At 41.6% G+C, this 20,833-nt stretch overlaps 1 long non-coding RNA gene across 2 annotated transcripts in view; it reads right to left on the bottom strand.

Annotated features, from left to right (window-relative positions):
• LOC138846587 (uncharacterized) overlaps positions 1-20,833 on the bottom strand; it is a 90,788-nt gene that overhangs the window by 13,704 nt on the left and 56,251 nt on the right. For both annotated transcript variants that reach the window (XR_011384115.1, XR_011384116.1), the window contains 2 exons: positions 10,802-10,944; positions 3,178-3,319 (listed from right to left, as the gene is read on the bottom strand). This is a non-coding gene — a long non-coding RNA (uncharacterized lncRNA). The remainder of the gene's footprint in view (positions 1-3,177; positions 3,320-10,801; positions 10,945-20,833) is intronic.

Genomic DNA, 20,833 nt, shown 5'->3' on the forward strand with positions numbered 1-20,833 from the left:
TAACAATATTTTACCAGCCAAAGATGGCATAATCTCCATTTGTTTAAGTCTTTAACTTCTTTCAGTAATGTCTTATAGTTTTCAGCATAAAAGCCTTATACATATTTAAATGAATTTGTCTTTATTTTATATTCTATAATGTTACTTATAATCTTTGATGCTATTATAAGCATTTTTTAGAAAAACATTATTTTCAGATAGTTTCTTAGAAACATAGAGAAACACAATTTATTTTTAGATATTAATCCTGTGTGCTTGATATATTTTTTCAGTTTTGCAGCACTTCTTTTAGTACTGCTCATTATTTTCCTACTTACAAGATGATGTCAGCAGCTAATGAACATGGTTTTACTTTTCCCTTCCTATTATGTGTGGCTTTTGTTTTTCGTGTCTTATTGCACTTGTTCATTGTTGATTCAAGCTGGTGAGGAAAGAGGTCTTTACCCTTTTGCTGATCTTAGGGAACCAGTATTCAATCTCCCGAGTACAACACGAGCTATAGGGTTTCTATATATTCTACTTAACAGGTTGAGTATGTTTTCTTTAATTTCTAGCATACTAAGAATTATTTTAAAATCATGAATGCATTTCACATGTCATCAACCTGTTTTACTGCATTTATTGAAATAATTATATAAATTTTCTCTTAGCTTCTATTAACCGGACACGTCGTACTTGCAAATATTAAACCTACATTATCACAGTAGAATAAACTCCGTGTGATCATGATGCACTGTCCTTTTTATTGCTAACATGTTACCAGATTCTGTTGGGTAGTATTTTCTTAGACTCTCTTTTAACTTGTGTTTATGACAAAAGTTTTTCTTATAATGCCTTTGGTTTTGTTTTCAGGGTTAGGTTGGCCTCACAAAATGTGGTGTAAGTTGTTCGTTCTTCCTCTATTTTCTAAAAATATTTGCATAGGATTATTATTGTTTCTTCCTTATGTGTCCAATAAAATACACCAGAGAAGTCACTGGAGCCTGAATTTTCTTTTGTGATAAGGCAGAAATTCTTTAATAGATATAGGGCTATTCAAAATTTTATTTATTCTTCTATACATTTTCATATTTTGTATATTTCCAGCAATATGTCTGCTACTGCTATAAAGCTCTTTATGATATTTCTTTATTATACTTTTAATGTTAGTAGTAGTATTTATAGTGACATCACCTTTTTCATCCTTTATATTATTAATCTATGATTCTTTTCTCTTGATTGGTATAATTAAGGGCTTATGAATTTTATTAATATTTTCAAAGAACCAATTTTTGTTTTCTTGATTTTTCTGTTGTGAGTTTATTTTCCTTTTTATTTCTGTTCTTTATTTTTTCCCTTTTCCTGTTATCTTTAGACTGAATCTGCTATTTTTTTCTTTTGTAGTTTCTGAAAGTGGAAACAGGTCAATGGCATTAAATCTTCCTTTCATTTTAATGTAAATACTTCAAGATATAAATTTCCTGTAACACTGCTCTAATTGTATCCCACAAATTCTGATATGCTATGATCTCATTATTATTAAAGTAAAAGTATTTTTTAATTTCTCTTATTTTCTTTTTTGAGTCATGCCTTATTTACAGGATTGTTTTGATTTCAAAACATTCATGAATTTTCCAGATATCTTTTTCTGTAATTTTTTCTTAATTCACTTACTTGTGGGTAGAGAAACCACTCGGTAACATTTTGATTTTTTAAATATTTATTTTCATTTTTTCTTTGAAAGGTCAAGAGATAGAGATAAAGAGCTAACGAGACAGAGACGAGAATGCTCTTCCATCCACTTGTTCATTCCCCTCATGTCAGCAACCACTGGGACTGGGCCAGGCAGAAGTCAGAAGCCTGGAACTCATTTCAGGTCTCCCCCATGAGCAACAGGGTCTCAAGTACTGGAGCTCCCAGACTGCACATTAGCAGGAAGCTCAGGTTGGAAGTGGAGCTGGGACTCGAACCCAGACACTCTGATATGGGTGTGGATGTTCCAAGGGCTATGTTAACCTCTTAGCCACAAGCCCATCCTGGGAGTTTGACTATAAGAATCCTTTGAGATGTGTTTTGTGGTCCCGCAAAATATGAACTATGTTAGAAATATGGGTATCACCCAATTCACTGAGAGCCCGAGCGGAACAGAAGTCACAGGAAGGTCAGTCTCTCTCTCTCTCATCTGGCGCATCCACCTTCTCCTGCCCTTTGACACAGAAACCCTGGCTTTTGGAATCCTGGACTCAAACCAGAGCTTACACCACTGGCCCCCCTAGGTCTCGGGCTTCCGGGCAGGCCTGGAACCGCACCTCTGGCTTCTGTGCACCGCCACTTTGCTGACTGCACATCGTGGGACTCCCTAGGCCCCACGGTATGTGAAATGATTCCACAAGATCCATTTTCATCTATCCATATCTGTATCCACACTGTCCACGCTGTGTTTCACAACTTGGCCAGCATCAATGTATTTTTAGTAACAAATATGGCTGCTGATAATGAAGCATCAACACCTTTCTGCCCAGCATCAGCATGGAGTCCCTTCTTTGACAGGGCCCATCGGTATTCTCTCCACAGAAAGCCTTTGGTAGCTCTTCTCTTGTTCTATTGATGTCACCTTGTGCCCATTTTGAGGCTAAGAGTCCAGTGGCTGGCTAGTGCAGGACTGCAGGGCCAGGTCAGACCTGTGTGGTGCAGGTGAGGAAGCCAAGCCAGGAGTTACACTGCTCAAGCCAAGGTGATTCTCGTATTCTCAGCACAGTCAGTTTTCATCAGTCGTCTAGGGGTGAAGGACAAGGCTGACAAAGACTGATCAAGCCACTCACTGGGCTAGCTAGGCCTAGGAACACAGAGTTGGAGAAGACAAACATGGTTCAGGATCTTCAGGAGCTGGGGCACTGATAAAATAATGTTGGTCCACAGGGATTTAGCCACTCAGTCACCACCTTTGTGTTTGTACGAAAGAACTGTTCTGCATCAGTAAAAATGGGTTTAACCACCTTACTCCAGAGAGGTACTGGCGTTGCCTTGTGCCCATAGGTGATAGCCTATTAGTATAAAAATTCCAGAAATTTTGCAGGCCAGTAATTAAGCACCGTCATATTTAAATATTACATTATATAAATGTATCATCAAATAAATTAAATGGAAACAAAGTTAATAAATCTGCAATATAATATGTTCCAATTATTTTACACTTACCCATGTTCTTCAGTTTGCTTGGATCCACTGTGTCTTCATGATGGAAATATTATATAATGAGAGGCCTGAGCATCACTTTCTGGGTTGACGTTCATGGTCATCAGGTTGATAGTTGGAAAGCAGTTATGTGGGAACATTTACACTGCAGAAACAGGCAAACATTACAAGTCAGGGGCTAATTTACCATTACTTATCATTATTTTGACTCTCTAGATCCAGGAAAGTCTTGGGAATGATGTTAGTAATGCTGATTAATCCTACACTTGCACAGTGTCTGCAATTATTACCTGTACATAATAAATAGCACAGAAATTTAAACAAATATTCCAGAATTTGGAAGTCACTGTCTGAGTGAGCAGAGAAGCACTTGCTCCCAGTGAAGGAAGCACCAACCCAGCTCCTTCACACTCATCTCACTAATGAAACACAAGTGTCGGCAGCCGTTCGTGCTGCAACTACTCACCTCTAAAAACTAACCACAGATCAGCTATAAGCATAACTGCCTGACCAAGAAAACAATAGGCTTACAAAGAATTGACAAAAAGTGTCGAAGAGTTCATTATGTGTAAATGAAACTCATCTCCTTTACATCAGCAACGTTTATAATAAGTGCTGTATGGATATATCTTCGTTTACTATCTCCCTTCCAAGCAGGACAGCTGGTTGGTAAACTTTTCCCAGGACACTACTGCTTAACACACATTCCTGTCTAAGTTACACTGAGTGTCATTGGAGTGCTTATTGGTGCAGACAGGTGTGCTAAAGAGAGGATTACCTTTTGATAATGTTCAAGGTCTTGGCCACTTGGAGAAAAGGAAAAACTGTTGGGGAAGGACTGCGATGGCTTGAATGGTGGAAGTGAATGGTCACATGGTCCATGAGAGCTGAGCAGGGGCTCAGCCAGACAAAGGCAAGCTTAGAAATGGTCCATTCCCCATGATGGGCAGGCGATGGAAGTCAAGGCTAGTGGTAGGGGGAAAGCAGCGACAGTCGGAATGTGTTATGTTGTGAATAGCCGTGAATTCCAAAGTGCTGAGCTTGTGTTTGCATCGGCAAGCAGGAGGGAGCCACTGGACCAGGGAGACTCTGCACAAGGGAATCACACGGTCAGAGCAGTGTTTCATGAATGGTCATCTGGCAGTGTGGATAAGACAGCTTGGAGAGGAAAGAGAATGGAGTTAAGAGAAGTCAGAGGAGGACTCAAGAAGACAAATGGAAACAAATGACATGAGCCCAAACCAAGTCATGAGAACACAAAGGAAGACCGTAACGGAAGAGATGCATCTAAGGCGGAAATGCTAGCACCTGGAAAAATAACTGCACTGCACAGTGTTCTTTTTTTAAAAAAGATTTCCTTTAAGGTTTAATTTTTTATATTATTATGGAGGTTTCAGTAGGTTGGGAGGTGAGAGCAGATCAGAAAAATTATAAAATAAAATTATAAAATAAGGAGATTGAGGGAACACTCAGGAATATTTAAGACAACCCCTCCCCTTTTATTCATCTGCAGGATTTGGAGTTATTGGGGGATGTTTTCAGTCTACTGAATACTTATATATTTTAATGACTGCACTTTTAAACTTATTTACTATTTCCTTTCTAGGGGATTTTTGCTTAGAAAAAGGAATAAGTTTTCTTTTTTTTTAACCAGAAATATTTAAAGAATGTTCTCTGTTTGGCTTTGCCTGCATTCTGGAGAGGTGACTTTGGGCCATAAAGACTTGAGTGTTTGGGTCATGTCCCACCACAGAGCTCTCTGGCTTTGGCGTGTTTATTTGGAATACAGAGAAGACATTGTAGAGACCACTTCGCTCTCAGGAACCATCCGAAACCAGCCAAACACAGTTCTTCAGGAAGAAATGCATTACTTAAAAAAATTGTATCTTTTTACAAATAGTATTGTAGACATTTTAGAAATTTGTTTAGGAATAAAAAGTCCTAAAGAAAATATTTTCATAGACCAAAGACTCATAAAACTGACAAATTGGTATTGCAGCTAAGTTGGTCAAAGACAGGACATGTGTTTTGAGAATCAGATTGCTTATTTCAAGCCATAATTATTTCCAGTGTAATTACCAAAGACACGACTTTGTGTTGTCAAATAATTAAGCCACATTCAGGTGGACAGTGAGATGGAGGTGGACAGCAGGGGATGGAGGGCTGTTGAGTGTTAGAGTATCTGGGCTTTCATCTCTGAAGGCATCTAGTGCTCCGCAACAGAAGAAACCTTGCACTTCTCCATCTTGGGAATGGGGTTTGTGACCAGCCAATGTCCCTGTAGATAAGCATATCTTAGACGGAATACCAAAGATGCCGTCCATAAGAGGAAAAATTAGCAAGTCTAGCTCATGTCACTGGGAATGGTGATTATGAAAGTTCACACTAAGAGGTTAAAAAAAGACAAGCAAGCTATAGATGGGAAGAAAATATTTGCAATCATATATATAATAAAAGAATAGGATCTAGAGCACATGGACAACTCTCAAACCAAGAAGTATAATTAGAAAATTGACAAAAATATGAAGACATTTCATTGAAGATGATATACAGACGACTATAAACACATGGAATGATGTTTAGCATCATTTGTCATTGGGAAGTATAAATTAAAACCCCAGTAAGGGGCCAGCACTGTAGCACAGCGGGGGAACGCCCAGGCCTGCAGCGCCGGCATTCCATGTAGGTGCCGGTTCTAGTCCTGGCAGCTCTTCTTCCGATCCAGCTCTCTGCTGTGGCCTGGGAAAGCACTGGAAGACGGCCCAAGTCCTTGGGCCCCAGCACCCACGTGGGAGACCCGGAAGAAGCTCCTGGCTCCTGGCTTCGGATCTGCGCAGCTCTGGCTGTTGCAGCTACCTGGGGAGTGAACCAGCAGATGGAGGACTTCTCTCTCTCTCTCTCTCTCTCTCTCTCTCTCTGCCTCTCCTCTCTCTATGTAACTCTGACTTTCAAATAAATAAACATTTAAAAAAATACCACAGTAAAACATTATGAACCTATCAGAATGACTAAATGAAAAAAAATGTTGACACAAAAAGCTGGTGAGGATGCAGAGAAACTAAGTCACTCACGTTCTTCTAGTAGCGTTGCAAAATGGTACTGCCACTCTGGAAAGCAGTGTGACAATTTCTTATGCCACTAAATATGCGATGCTGTTAATACCAAGTCATCACACTCTTGGATATTTTTCCCAGAAAGTAAAAATGTATGTTCATGCAAAAACCTATAAATGAATACTCGAAACAGCTGTTTGAAAACAGCTCTTACTTGGAATAAGCAGACATCCTTTAGCAGTTGAATGACAAATAAACTGTGGTACATCCAGACTTTGGAATATTAGTTAGCAATAAAAAAGAATGAAAAACTGACACACCTAACTACTTGCAGGAATCCAGATAATTATGCAGAGTGGAAGAAATGCCCCTTTCTATGGAGTTCTTGCAATGAGGAAATGACTGAGACGGAAAACAGGATGGAGGTTCCCAGGGTTAGGGAAGGGGCAAAGAGGGAGGATTAACAGGAAGTAGTGTGAAGTGCTCTTATGACAATGAAATCCTTCTGTGTCTTGACTGTGGTGTTAGATACAGGACCAGTGTAACCATTCGGGAAAGTGGGATAAAGTTTACATGGCCTTTCTGTATTATTTCTTTTTTGCTTTGTTTTGACAGGCAGAGTTAGACAGAGAGAGAGAGAGAGAGAGAGAGAGAGAGAGAGAGAAAGGTCTTCCTTTTTTTCCGTTGGTTCACCCCCCAAATGGCCGCTACAGCCAGCGCACTGCACCGATCTAATCCGAAGCCAGGAGCCAGGTGCTTCCTCCTGGTCTCCTATGCGGGTGCCGGGCCCAAAGACTTGGGCCATCCTCCACTGCCTCCCGGGCCACAGCAGAGAGCTGGACTGGAAGAGGAGCAGCCGGGACAGAATCTGGCGCCTCGACCGGGACTAGAACCTGGGATGCCGGCATCGCAGGCGGAGGATTAGCCTAGTGAGCCATGACGCCAGCCTCTGTATTATTTCTTACAACTGCCTGTGAATGTACCGTGTTCTCAAAATAAAAAGTTTAATTTAAAAAGCAATATGGTGGGGCCTGCACTGTGGCACAGTGGGTTAAAGCCGCTGCCTGCAGTGCGGGCATCCCATGTGGGCGCCGGATATGGTCCTGGCTGCTCCACTTTCACTCCAACTCCCTGCTAATGTGCCTGGGAAAGCAGAGGAGGATAGCCCAGGTCCTTGGGCCTCTGCACACACATGGGAGACATGGAAGAGGCTTCTGGCCCCTGGCTTAAGATCGGCTCCGTTCTGGCCACTGTGGTCATTTGGGGACTGAAGCAGCAGATGGAAGACCTCTTTCTCTGCTTCTTCCTCTCCCTGTACCTCTATCTTACAAATAAATAAAATAAATTAAAAAAAATAAAAAGCAATATGGCAAGCTGATAGCCAAATAAAATAAAACTAACAGTTAACCAAGGGTTCTGCTCATTTCAACTGTTTATGGTGTTAATATTTTTTTTTTCTTTTAGGCATTCACTAGGCAATTGTGGACCAAATTCCACTCCCTTTATTGTGAATGAGTCCGGTGAGTTTCAGGGGCAATGAAGCCCGAGTGCAGTAGAAGGAAATGGTCCCCGAGCAAAGTGGGTTAGAGGTCCGGAGCCAGAGCTGTGCGCTGAACAGATTCGTTTTAGTAAGGATCTCTGCTTGTCCACTGGGAATGGTAATTAAGTATGAATACTAAGTTGGACGGTATGGACCTCAGGAACATCCTTCTGGGTTACTACAGTGTTTACAAGGCAATCAAGACTTGAGCAATTCACACCTACTTGGGAAATCCAATCCCGTTACCTCTTACTGGGGAGGCAGTAATGCCTGTCATGGAAGAAGGAGACCTCAATTTAAGCAAACAGCTGTTTTTCCTTGACAACAGCAGGGTAAGCAGGGCTCAAGTTGGCCCTTAACGAACTGATCCATGGAAAGATAGCTTACAAGGATTCTCTCATTGAGCACAGTGAGAAAAACACTTTGCATCACTCCCCAGCCCTGCACAGGTAATGTAGATTCTCAAACTCGTTTTTCTGAGGTCAGACAGGATAAAGGGTCTCCAGCCTTTGCTACCCTCCATTCCAGTCCTTTCCTAAGGCTGCCTGTCTAGGGGCTGCACTTTGCTTTTTAGGAAAACGAGTGGAACCCCAACTTGGTACAGTTTGTGATCTCTCCAATAGAGCCTCTGTATCCTATTCTTACCCAATTATCTAAAACTGGGGGCTCTCTAGTCAGATCCCCTTGGCGCTGTGGGGTTCAAAGACTTTGTCAGGAACCCTTGCAGTGGGGAGGACTCCACTGCCTCCCTGCAGGGCTGTGCAGACTCCACTCATCAGGGACAGTCAGCTGCAATTTTCCATCAGCTGCATCTCATTATCCCATCAGGGTTCCCTCATGGCCATCGATGAGAAACAATGTGTAATCACTCCCAACTGATTGCAAATCACTGTGCACTCCTGTGTGAGCCGTGGCCTGTGACCACGTGGCCCAGCCTGCCACATGACCCCTGGGACCCCTGGGACCGTGCTATGGCCTCATGTGCCTTCACGGTGGGGGTTCCAGCTTGGGCCCATCCATTCTTCCGGAGGTGGAGTTAGAAAGAAGGGGCTGGGTTAAGGAGGGGCTGAGGTTGGGCATTTGGCCTAGCGGTTAAAACACCAGTTGAGATACTGCACCCTGTATCAGAGAAGTACTGGGTTCAAGTCCCAGCTCTGGCTCCTGACTCCAGCTTCTGGCCCCCGAGGACCCAGGGAGGCAGCAGGGATGGCCCAGTGACTTGGGTCCCTGCCAATCACATGGAGATCTGGACTGAGTTCCTAACTCTCAGTTTTACTCCACCTCCACCTTGTGCTGGGGGCAGCGCAGGCAAGTGGGCAGGGAAACTGCACGGGAGCTCTGTGTCTGTCTCCATGCCTCTTGAATAAACTCTCGTGTGTGTGTGTGTGTTCTATATACATATATGCGTGTGTTTGTTATATATGTTATATATATATGTGTGTTTTAAGGACACTGATTAGTCAGAAACCTCATTTGCAAGATAGAGAATGGCCAAGTCTCTTCTCTTTATGGAGAACGAGTAACACAGTGGGAGCAGGGATCACATGGTTGGTGTTAGAAACAGTAAAGCGTACTGGCTATAAACTGAAGGCCTTGATTCTAGTAGGCATTGCCTATGTGATATTGGACAAGTTAATCTTCCTGAGCCTCAGTTTTCTCGTCTGTAAAATGGGAACAATACACTTACTCTGTTTTTAGAGCTGTTTTAATAAGTAAATGAGCCGATACATGCAAAACCTTCAGGTTTCACTGAATTACAATTGTCAGTGCTAAAACGCAATGTGAAGTTGAGGAAGACGTCATTTCCTAGTTTGGACATCAGGACTCACACTGTGGCCTCTCTCAACCTCAAGACTGGGGAAGCGGCAGGTGCCGCGGCTCACTAGGCTAATCCTCTGCCTGCAGCGCTGGCTCCCAGGGTTCTAGTCCCGATTGGGGCACCGGATTCTGTCCTGGTTGCTCCTCTTCCAGTCCAACTCTCTGCTGTGGCCCGGGAGTGCAGTGGAGGATGGCCCAAGTGCTTGGGCCCTGCACCCCATGGGAGACCAGGAGGAAGCACCTGGCTCCTGGCTTTGGATCGGCGCAGCGCACCAGCCATAGCGGCCATTTGAGGGGTGAACCCATGGAAGGAAGACCGTTCTGTCTCTCTCACTGTCTAATTCTGCCTGTCAACAACAACAACAAAAAGGACTGGGGAAGCAATAACGACTCAAAGGTTCCTGGAGCACTGGTCACCTGCTGATGCTCTCCAGGGATGGGTGGAGAGGTTCCTCTAAGGAATGACTACAGCATGGGCAGAGTCTTGCTCAACAGTGAAGTCACTGACAATGACAATGGCATAGGGATGCCATGACGACACAGTGTGGACAGCAGGTTTGGTGGGGTGAGCTGTATTTAGTTCTCAGTGTCCAAGTTGGTTGCAGAGTAGATAGCTTGGCTTCTTACTTATAAATTGATTTTATTATAATAACAAAATATTGTATTTTCAAAAATATCTATTTGTGAGGCAGGGAGATAGAAAGTGGCAGAAAGACAGACATATCCACAGAGGGGACTCCTGTCTATTGATTTCCTTTGCAAATGCCCACAATGGCTAGGACTGGGCTGGGTTAAAGCCAGGAGCTGGGGACTAAGTCTACGTGCACCACGCGGGTGGCAGGGACCCAACTACTTGAGTCACTACTCGCTACCACACAGGGTGCACAGTAGCGGGAAGCTACAATCTGCAGCAGAACCCAAGACTTGAACCCATAGACTCTGACATGGGATGCGTGCATCCTAACAGACATCTGAAGTGCTAAGGCAAACACTCACTCCCATAAGGAGGATTTTCTTTCAGGCTCTGATCTCGAGCTCGTGAAATTGTCACACTTTCCTCCCCAAACCCTTTGATTTTGCCTTTTGGATCTTGCGATGTTTGCAATGGGTCACATTTTCCTCCTTGTTTTGGCTTCAGAGGAAGTTCAGATCTAAATCACGCTGAGAAAAATGTCAGTCCCACCACGTGCATGTTACCTCTTCACCGCACACTCACCATGTCGTGGTCAAGGTCGGGATGTTTGGTGTTGGTTGGTGAGGCTGGGTGGTCTGCAGAACGTGGTGCTGAGATTAGGAGAGCGGCTCAGTTTGTAGCTCTGGGTTCTGCTGCACCGTGTTACTTGGTACAATGGCCTGAAACTTAATGGGAGAAAATCCCAGAAGTTATTAGAAGAAAAACTCTACTTTTCCATTTAGCAGTTCTTTTCCTGGGAATTTCTTTCCCTGACCTTCTGTGTATCAGTATGCCTTTCACTTGGCATACTTGTGTACAATTGGGCTTTCATCCTTTAATGGCAACTCTCATAAACATGTCACATTCTATAAAATGTAAATATTTGTCTTCTTATGAAATACTTCAAGCACACAGAAAAATGTAGAGAATAATGTAACTTAGCCTGTATGGTCATCACTCAACTTTTTTTTGAACTTTTCTTAAGCCATTTTTAGATTCAATTTTTCCCCTATATAATGAATTGTGATAAAGAAGCAATAAATTTCCTCATTCCATTTTTCTCCCTCTCTTCTCCTAAGTAACTACCCTGAATTTGCTGATTATCAGTTTACCTTGTGATTTTTTTTACTTTGAGTAATTAAACAGCACAATAGCATTATTTTTATATTTCAAGCTTTACATAACCAACAGCCTCCCATGACTTTCAGTTTTCATTTAATAGTATGTTTGGAAGATGAATTCATTTTGATACATCTATTTCTGGTTGGTCCATTTTGTCTCCTACAGAATTTTTCGCTGCATGAATACATAATTCATTTATCTATTCTCCAGTTGATGGGCAACTGGCTGGCTTCCCACCTTAGAATTATAAACAATCCAGTACACAGTGGTGAACATTCTAGTACCTGCACATCAGGAACTAATGTGCCAAGTTTTCTCCAGAGAATATTCCTAGGAGTGAGGCTCAGTTGCGCTCATCTTCAATTTCAATAGATTTTGGAAAACTGTTCTCCAGTGTGATTGTAAAACTTTTACATTCCCAACAGGAAAGTCTAAGAATTTATTCTGCTTCGTATTCTTGCCAGCACTCAGCATTGCTCTACTCCTCAATTCTAGACTATTTTCTAAGTAGGGAATGCTACCTTCCTGCTGACTTCCTTGGGATTTGGTCTTCTTTTCACTCCTTGGCCTTTGGGTCTTCTCTTCTGACTCTCACCTATTCATATTATCTTACTTCTTTTGTTACTGACTTTTTTTGCCTTTTTAGGTTGATTGTAAGACAGCCTGGATAGCAAGTCTTTGATAGTTATTGTGTTGCTAATATCTTCTTTGTGCCCTATTGGTTTTGTTTGTAATGTCATTGCATGGAATTTTCAAATTTTAATTAAGCCAAATGGGACAGTTGCTTCCTTTAAGGCTTTATGTTTTGAGTCTTGGTTGAGAAGTATTTTCCTATTACAAGCATAAATACCCCCTCCTTTATATTCTATGGAATTTTTGGTTTTGCTTTTTCACATTTAGGTCTTAATTCATCTGGAATTAAATTCTTGTGTACAGAGTGAGGAAGTGATCTAATTCATTTCTCTTCTTTTGGAAAGCCAGCTGCACCAAGACTATTGATTAGGTACTGCATTTCCCCGAAGGATTTCTATGCCCATTATGCAAGTTTATTCTATGTTAAGTTTCCATAGATGCTGGGGTCTGCTTTGAGCTTTCTAGTCAATTCCATTGCTCCATTTCTCTCTTTATAAGGATGCCGTTATTACTGTGAATTTGTACTAAACCTTGATACCTGGAAAGTCCCTTATTTTGTTCTATTTATTTAAAATGTTCTCTAGTACTGCTTTCTAATTTAAGGTTTTATTAGCTTATTTACTTGAGAGGAAAATAGAGAGTTTCCATCCACTGGATCATTCCCCAGCAACCTGTGACAGCCATGGCTGGGCTGGGGCCAAAGCCAGGAGTCGGGCACGCCAATCATGTTTGCCATGTGGTGACAGCAACTCAACTGCCGGAGTCCTCACTGCTGTCTCTGAGGGTCTGCATTGCCAAGTAGCTGGAGTCAGGAGACAGAGCTGGGAACTGAACTCAGCACTCTGATATGGGGTGTGGGTGTCACAACATCTAGGCTAAAAGTCCTTTCCTGTTCTTGAGTATTTTTGCCTCTTTGATCTCCCATATGAAATGTCAGTGTGATCTTCTCAAGTTCCTTATTGATGTTTTGACTAGACTTACTCTGAATTTAAATACAGATTAATTAGAGAAAAAGTCTTCATTTGAAATCTACTTACCTACGGCCAGAATCTAGATCATATATTAACTATTTTTTTTAAGATGTAAGGAAACATTTCAAAAATGTGGAGGATTAAGATGACAGATTAGGGAGGGAGCTTGCTGCTCAAGTCTAGGAGAAGATAGTTAAAAAAAAAAGTGGAAAGAGTGCAGGCACAGGGAAGAGTTAGGGAGAAACAACAGAGGAAACTATGTAAACTGGAGGAACACAGTGGACCTATGTGGGGGGCGAAGACGTGGACTGTCGCTCCCCGTCTTCGTGGGGGAACGACACAGGACCCTGCGCTGTTCTTTTGTCTGCTCGGCCCTCCCCGGGTTTGCTGCTGGTTCTTCCCGGGGTGGCTACCGTCCCTTCCACCTCCGTGGAAGGGTGGTTCCCCCTGCCACTTTCCCCACTTCCGCGGGGGAGCGGCACACCGCCGGCGGACTCTCTCGGGGGCTGCACAGGTGTTCCTTCAGATAGATGTTCCCCTTAGATGTTCCTGGTGCATGCCGTCTCTCTCCTCCTTTATAGTCCTCTTCCACCAATCCCAACTCTGCTACCCACACGCCGAGTACGCTGCTCTCCTCCAATCAGGAGCAGGTCCCACAGTTTATTGGTTGAACTGGAGGCAGCTGTGTAGAAGCTGTTTCCCTTCTCAGCGCCATATTGTGGGAAAGCAGATGCATAGAATAAGTCTTAATTCCAGTAACTTAGTCTAGTCCGAGTTGCTCCCAGTGCTCCCCACAGTGGACAACTTAGGGCCCTACCAGACAAGAGCCTCTGCACCAGCATGGAGAGCAAGGAGAGATCAGACTGCAGCAGCCAAAGCCGCAGGAAAAGAAGCTGCAGGAAGATCCTAGAGGGAATTTGTCTTGGTGCCCATGGGGGATAGTGAACACACAAAACTAGAGGAGAAAAAACAAAGAGGGAGGGGCACATTTTCTCTCTCCCTGATCATCCGGCAAAGGTGTCCTGTAACAAGCTAACAGAGAGCAGGCGCCATTTTGGATTTATGGGTAACAGCTGTGCCAGCTCAAGTCCACACCCAACAGCCAGCCAATCAGAGACTCCTGAGTCTGGTAGGGAAAACAGACAGGAGGCTGGGTGCTTGTGACTTTGGTAAGCTTATGTTCCGGAACTGTGAAAACACTCAGGCTACATGGGAGGACTCAGGATGTGGCTGGGACTTTGGGCAGTCACTGTAAGGGGTTCCACAAGATCAGGGCTCCCTGGGTACCTGGTGAGGGACATTGCTGGGGAACCTGAGCTTACACTGAGGACTGCACAGATCCTTGGTGTGGTCCTTGTGGCAGAGTATACAAATAATATATTGATGGGGGCTTGAGCCCAGGCACTGGTCTCCTCCAAGGAGAGGAGCTTAGCTGAGTCTATACCAACAGACAAGAAGCAACCTCCCCTCTGATTAAAAAATAAATAAATAAAGGAGATTTACCATGCCAATTCTGGGTTTGTCACCTCAGACATGCCCTTCACGCTGGAGCACTGAGCAGAGCTCCCTGGCCACACCCACCACATGACTCTAGGTATTCCCTGAAAACAGACACTCCACTAATCCAATCAGACATAGTCCAAAGATAAAAGCCAACACAGCAAAAAATCAAAGAAAAAGCCAACAAGTATTCCCCATAAATGCCAAATAACAAATGTACCAATCCAGGAAACAAAAACAAGGAAGACAACATGACACCCTAAAAGAACACAACACCTCAATACTAGATTGAGAAGATGATGAGATTGAAGAAATGCCAGAAACAGAATTCAAAAAATTGATCATAGGATTACTTAGAAGTAATCAGAAGCAAATGTACGAACTAATGAAATCCATACATGACATGAAAGAAAATTCCTCCCACGAAATTGAGATCTTAAAGAGAAATCAAGGCCGGCGCCATGGCTCAATAGGCTAATCCTTCACCTGCGGCACCAGCACACCGGGTTCTAGTCCCGGTCAGGGCACCAGATTCTGTCCCAGTTGCTCCTCTTCCAGTCCAGCTCTCTGCTTTGGCCCGGGGAGTGCAGTGGGGGGTGGCCCAAGTGCTTAGGCCCTGCACTCGCATGGGAGACCAGGAGAAGCACCTAGCTCCTGGCTTTGGATCAGTGCAGTGCGCCAGCTGCAGCGGCCATTGGGTGGTGAACCAACAGCAAAGGAAGACCTTTCTCTCTGTCTCTCTCTTTCACTGTCCACTCTGCCTGTCAAAAAAATAAAAAATAAAAAAAATAAAAAAAGAGAGAAATCAAAACAAACTCTTGGAAATAAAGAATTCAACAGAACAAATAAAAAATATAGTGGAGAGCCTTAACAACAGAATAAATAAAACAGAAGAAAGAATATTCGACTTAGAAGAAAAAGCACAGGAAATTATACAGTCAAACCAAACACAAAAAGAAGAAATTAGAAAACGAAAAAAAACACTGTTGGGAATCTATAGGATACTATCAAATGACCTAACATATGAGTTCTAGGAGTTCCTAAAGATGTGGAAAGAGAGAAAGGATTAGAAAGCCTTTTTTAGTGAAGTAATATAAAATTTCCCCAGTTTGGATAAAGAAAGGGGCATCCAAGTACAGGAAGCACATAGAACTCCTAAAAGACATAACCAGAAAAGATCTTCACCATGGCACACTGTAATCAAACACTCCACAATAAAACATAAAGAAATGCCAGATTGAATGAGAGAAATGCCAGGTTGCTTTTAGAGGATCTCCAATGAGACTCACAGCAGATTTCTTATCAGAAACCTTATAGACTAGGAGAGAATGGTGAGATATAGTCCAAGTCTTAAGAGCAAAAAACCGTCAACCCAGAATGCTATACCCTGCAAAGCTCTTATTTATGAACAAAGGTGAAATAAAGACCTTCCATGACAAACAGAAACTGAAAGATTTTGTCACCACTAGTCCAGCCCTGCAGAAGATGCTTAAGGATATGCTGCACACAGAAACACAAAAACGTGGTCATCACTATGGAAGAAGGTAAAGGAAAGAAAGCTCCCAGTAAAAGCACAAAGGAAATACAAAGTAAAAAATAGAAATATTTATGGAAAAATGGCAGGGCAAAGTCATTACTTATCAGTAGTCATTGTGAATGTAAATGGTGTTAACTGTCCAGTTAAAAGACTGAGACTGGCTGAATGGATTAAAAAACAAAATCCGTCTATTTGCTGCCTACAAGAAACACACCTCACCAACAAAGATGTATGCAGACTAAAAGTGAAAGGATGGAAAAAGATATTCCATGCCAACATAAAGCTAAAAGGAGCTGGCATAGCCATCCTAATATCAGATAAAATAGACTTTAACACAAAAACAATTAAAAGAGGAAAAGAAGGACACTATGTAATTATTAAGGAATCAATTCAACAGGAAGATGTGGCTATTACAAACATATACATCCAATTACAGGGCACCTGGTTATTTTAAATTTTTTATTTTTTTTATTTTTATTTTTGACAGGCAGAGTGGACAGTGAGAGAGAGAGAAACAGAGAAAAAGGTCTTCCTTTGCTGTTGGTTCACCCTCCAATGGCTGCCACGGCTGGCGCACTGTGGCTGGCGTACCGTGCTGATCCGAAGCCAGGAGCCAGGTGCTTCTCCTGGTCTCCCATGGGGTGCAGGACCCAAGCACTTGGGCCATCCTCCACTGCACTCCCGGGCCACAGCAGAGAGCTGGCCTGGAAGAGGAGCAACCGAGACAGAATCCGGCGCCCCGACCAGGACTAGAACCCAGTGTGCCAGTGCTGCAAGGCGGAGGATTAGCCTATTGAGCCATGGCGCCAGCCGGCACCTGGTTATTTTTTAAAAAATGTTATAGGATCTAAAGGGAGACATTGACTCAAATACATAGTAATAGAGGATTCTGGTACCCCACTTTCAGCAATGGACAGATCAACCACACATAATATCAATAAGGAAACAGCAGAATTAATCGACACTGTATACCAAATGAACCTAACAGATATCTACAGAACTTTTCATCCTACAGTTGCAGAATACACATTCTTCTCACCTGTGCATGGAACCATCTCTAGGATTAACCACATGCTAGGCCATAAAACAAGTCTCAGCAAATTAAAAAAAACTGAAATCACGCCATGCATCTTCTTGGACCACAATGCAATGAGGCCAGAAATCAGCAACTCAGGAATCTCTAGAACATTTGCAAACATGTGGAGACTGAACAACATGCTTCTGAATGAACAGTGGGTCATAGAAGAAATAAGAAAAATCAAAAAATTTCTGGAAACAAATCAAGATGACAATACAACATATCAAAACTTATGGGGTATAGCAAAAGCAGTGTTAAGAGGAAAATTTATATCAATTGGTGCCTACATCAAGAAATTGGAAAGGCACCAAATAAATGAGCTATCAATGCATCTCAATGATCTAGAAAAACAACAGCAAACCAAACCCAAAACTAGTAGGAGAAAGGAAATAACTAAAATTAGAGAAGAAATCAACAAAATTGAAACCAAAAAGATAATACAAAAGAACAGCAATACGAAGAGATGGTTTTTTGAAAAAATAAACAAAGCTGACACACCTTTGGACCAACTAACCAAAAAAGGAGAGAGAAGAACCAAATCAATAAAATTAGAGATGAAAAAGGAAATGTAACAACAGACATCACAGAAATAAAAATAATCATCAGAAATTACTACAAAGAGCTGTATGCCAACAAACTGACAAACCTGTAAGAAATGTATAGATTCCTGAACACATACAATCTACCTAAATTGAGCCATGAATACATAGAAAACCTAAACAGACCCATTACCAAGATGGAGACTGAATAAGTAATAAAGACCCTCCCAACAAATAAAAGCCTAGGACTGGATGGCTTCAAGCTGAATTCTACCATACATTTAAAGAGGAGCTAACTTCATTTCTTCTCAAGTTATTCACAACAATTGAAAGGGATGGAATCCTCCCAAATTCTTTCTATGAAGCCAGCATCACCTTAATTCCTAAACCTGAAAAAGATACAACAGAGAAAGAGAACTATAGACCAATTTTTCTGATGAACATAGACACAAACATCCTCAACAAAATTCTGGCCAATCAAATCCAACAACACATCAGAAAGATCATTCACCTGGACTAAGTGGAATTTATCCCTGGTATGCAATGATGGTTCAACATTCACAAAGCAATCAATGTGATATATCACATTAACAAACTGAAAAACAAAAACCTTATGATTATCTCAACAGATGCAGAAAAGTCATTTGATAAAATACAGTACTGTTCCATGATGAAAACTCTAAGCAAACTGGTATAGAAGGAACATTTCTCAACATAATCAAGGCAGTTAATTACAAACCCACGGCAAGCATCCTATTGAATGGGGCAAAGTTGGAAGCATTCCCACTGAGATCTGGTTTTAGTCAGGGATGCCTACTTTCACCATTGCTATTCAATATAGTCCTGGAAGTTTTATCCAGAGCCATTAGACAAGAAAAGAAATCAAAGGGCTTAAAATTGGGAAGGAGGAAGTCAAATTATCCCTATTTGCAGATGACATGATTCTATATATAGGGTATCCAAAAGACTCCACCAAGAGACTACTGGAACTCACAGAAGAGTTTGATAAAGTAGCAGGATATAAAATCAGTACACAAAAATCAACAGCCGTTATATACACAGACAATGTGACAACTGAAAAAGAACTTTTAAGATGGACCCCATTCACAATAGCTACAAAAAAGACAAATACCTTGGAATAAATTTAACCAAGGTTGTCAAATATCTCTACCATGAGAATTATAAAACATTAAAGAAAGAAATACTAGAAGCTTCAAAATAATGGAAAAATTTTCCATGTTCATGGATTGGAAGAATCAATATCATCAAAATGTTCATTCTTCCAAAAGCAATTTACAGTTTCAATGTGATACCAATCAAAATACCAAAGACATTCTTCTCAGATCTAGAAAAAATGATGCTGAAATTCATTTGGAAACACAGGAGACTTTGAATAGCTAAAGCAATCTTGTACAACAAAAATAAAGCCAGAGGCATCACAATACCATATTTCAAGACATACTACAAGACAGCTATAATCAAAACAATATGGTACTGGTACAAAAACAGATGGAAAGACCAATGGAACAGAATAGAAATGTCCGAAATCAATCCAAGCATCTACAACCAACTTGTATTTGAACAAGGAGCTAAAACCAATCCCTGGATCAAGAACATTCTCTTCAACAAATAGTGCTGGGAAAACTGGACTTCCACATGTAGGAGTATGACACAGGACTGCTACCTTACACGAAAATATATTCAAAATGGATTAAAGACATACATCTACAACCCGATACAATCAAATTACTAGAGAACATTGGGTAAACCCTACAAGATATGGGGACAGGCAAAGAGTTCTTGGAAAAGACCCCAGAGGCACAGGCAATCAAAGCCAAAATCAACAAATGAGATTACATTAGATTGAGAAGCTTCTGTATTGCAAAAGAAACACTCAGGAAAGTGAAGAAGCAACTGACAGAATGGGAGAAATTATTTGCAAACAATGCAAATGATAAAGGATTAATTACCAGAATATATAAAGAGATCAAGAAACACCAAAACAACAAAATAAAGAATCTAGTTAAGGACTTAAGGGCCAAGGACTTAAACAGACATTTTTCAAAAGAAGAAATCCAAATGGTCAACAGACACATGAAAAAATGTTCAGGATCTCTAGCCATCAGAGAAATACAGATCAAAACCACAATGAGGTTTCAACTCACTCCAGCTGGAATGGCTTTCATTCAGAAATCAACAAACAACAAATGCTGGCTAGGATGTGTGGGAAAAGGTACCCTAATCCACTGTTGGTGGGAATGTAAACTGATTATACCACTATGTAAGTCAGTTTGGAGTTACCTCAGGAATCTGAATATAGACTTACCATATGACCCAGCCATCTCACTCCTGGGTATTTACCCAAGGGAAATGAAATCAGCAAATGAAAGAGTTATCTGCACCCCCCATGTTTATTGTAGCCCAATTCGAAATAGCTAACACATGGAATCAACCTAAGTGCCCATCAACTGAAGACTGGATTAGGAAATTATGGGATATGTACTCTATGGAATACTACACAGTGGTTAAAAAAATAAATCCAGTCATTTTCAACAAAATGTATAAATCTGGAAAACTTCATACTTAGTGAAATACACCAGTCCCAAAGGGACAAATAGCATATGTTCTCCCTGATCTGTGATAACTAATAGAGCACCTAAAAGGAAATCTGCAGAAGTGAAATTGACACTTTGAGAAGCAATGAGTTGAACAGCCCCTATCTTGATTGTCGAGGAACAATTCTTTTGTGTTTGTTTTTGTTTTTATTTTTCTTAATGGAAAATGAGACTGGGAATGGGAGAGGGAGGAGGAGGTGGGGTAGGAGTGGGAATGAGAGGGCTGGTATCATGGGAAGAATCACTATATTCCTAAAGTTGTGCTTATGAAATTTGTACTCATTGAATAAATGGTTTCTTTGGGGGAAAAAGTAACATTTCATGTTTTTTTTCATAAAGATTGTAAAAAATGTTTCCATATTTATTTTGATCACCATTGTGTGTCACATCTAATTTTTTTTTTTTTTTTTGACAGGCAGAGTGGACAGTGAGAGAGAGAGACAGAGAGAAAGGTCTTCCTTTTCCATTGGTCCACCCTCCAATGGCCGCTGTGGCCAGCGCACCGTATTGATCCGAAGCCAGGAGCCAGGTGCTTCTCCTGGTCTCCCATGCGGGTGCAGGGCCCAAGCACTTGGGCCAT

The sequence above is a fragment of the Oryctolagus cuniculus genome, chromosome 18 (assembly GCF_964237555.1).
Source record: "Oryctolagus cuniculus chromosome 18, mOryCun1.1, whole genome shotgun sequence".
In the NCBI taxonomy this organism is placed as follows: domain Eukaryota; kingdom Metazoa; phylum Chordata; class Mammalia; order Lagomorpha; family Leporidae; genus Oryctolagus; species Oryctolagus cuniculus.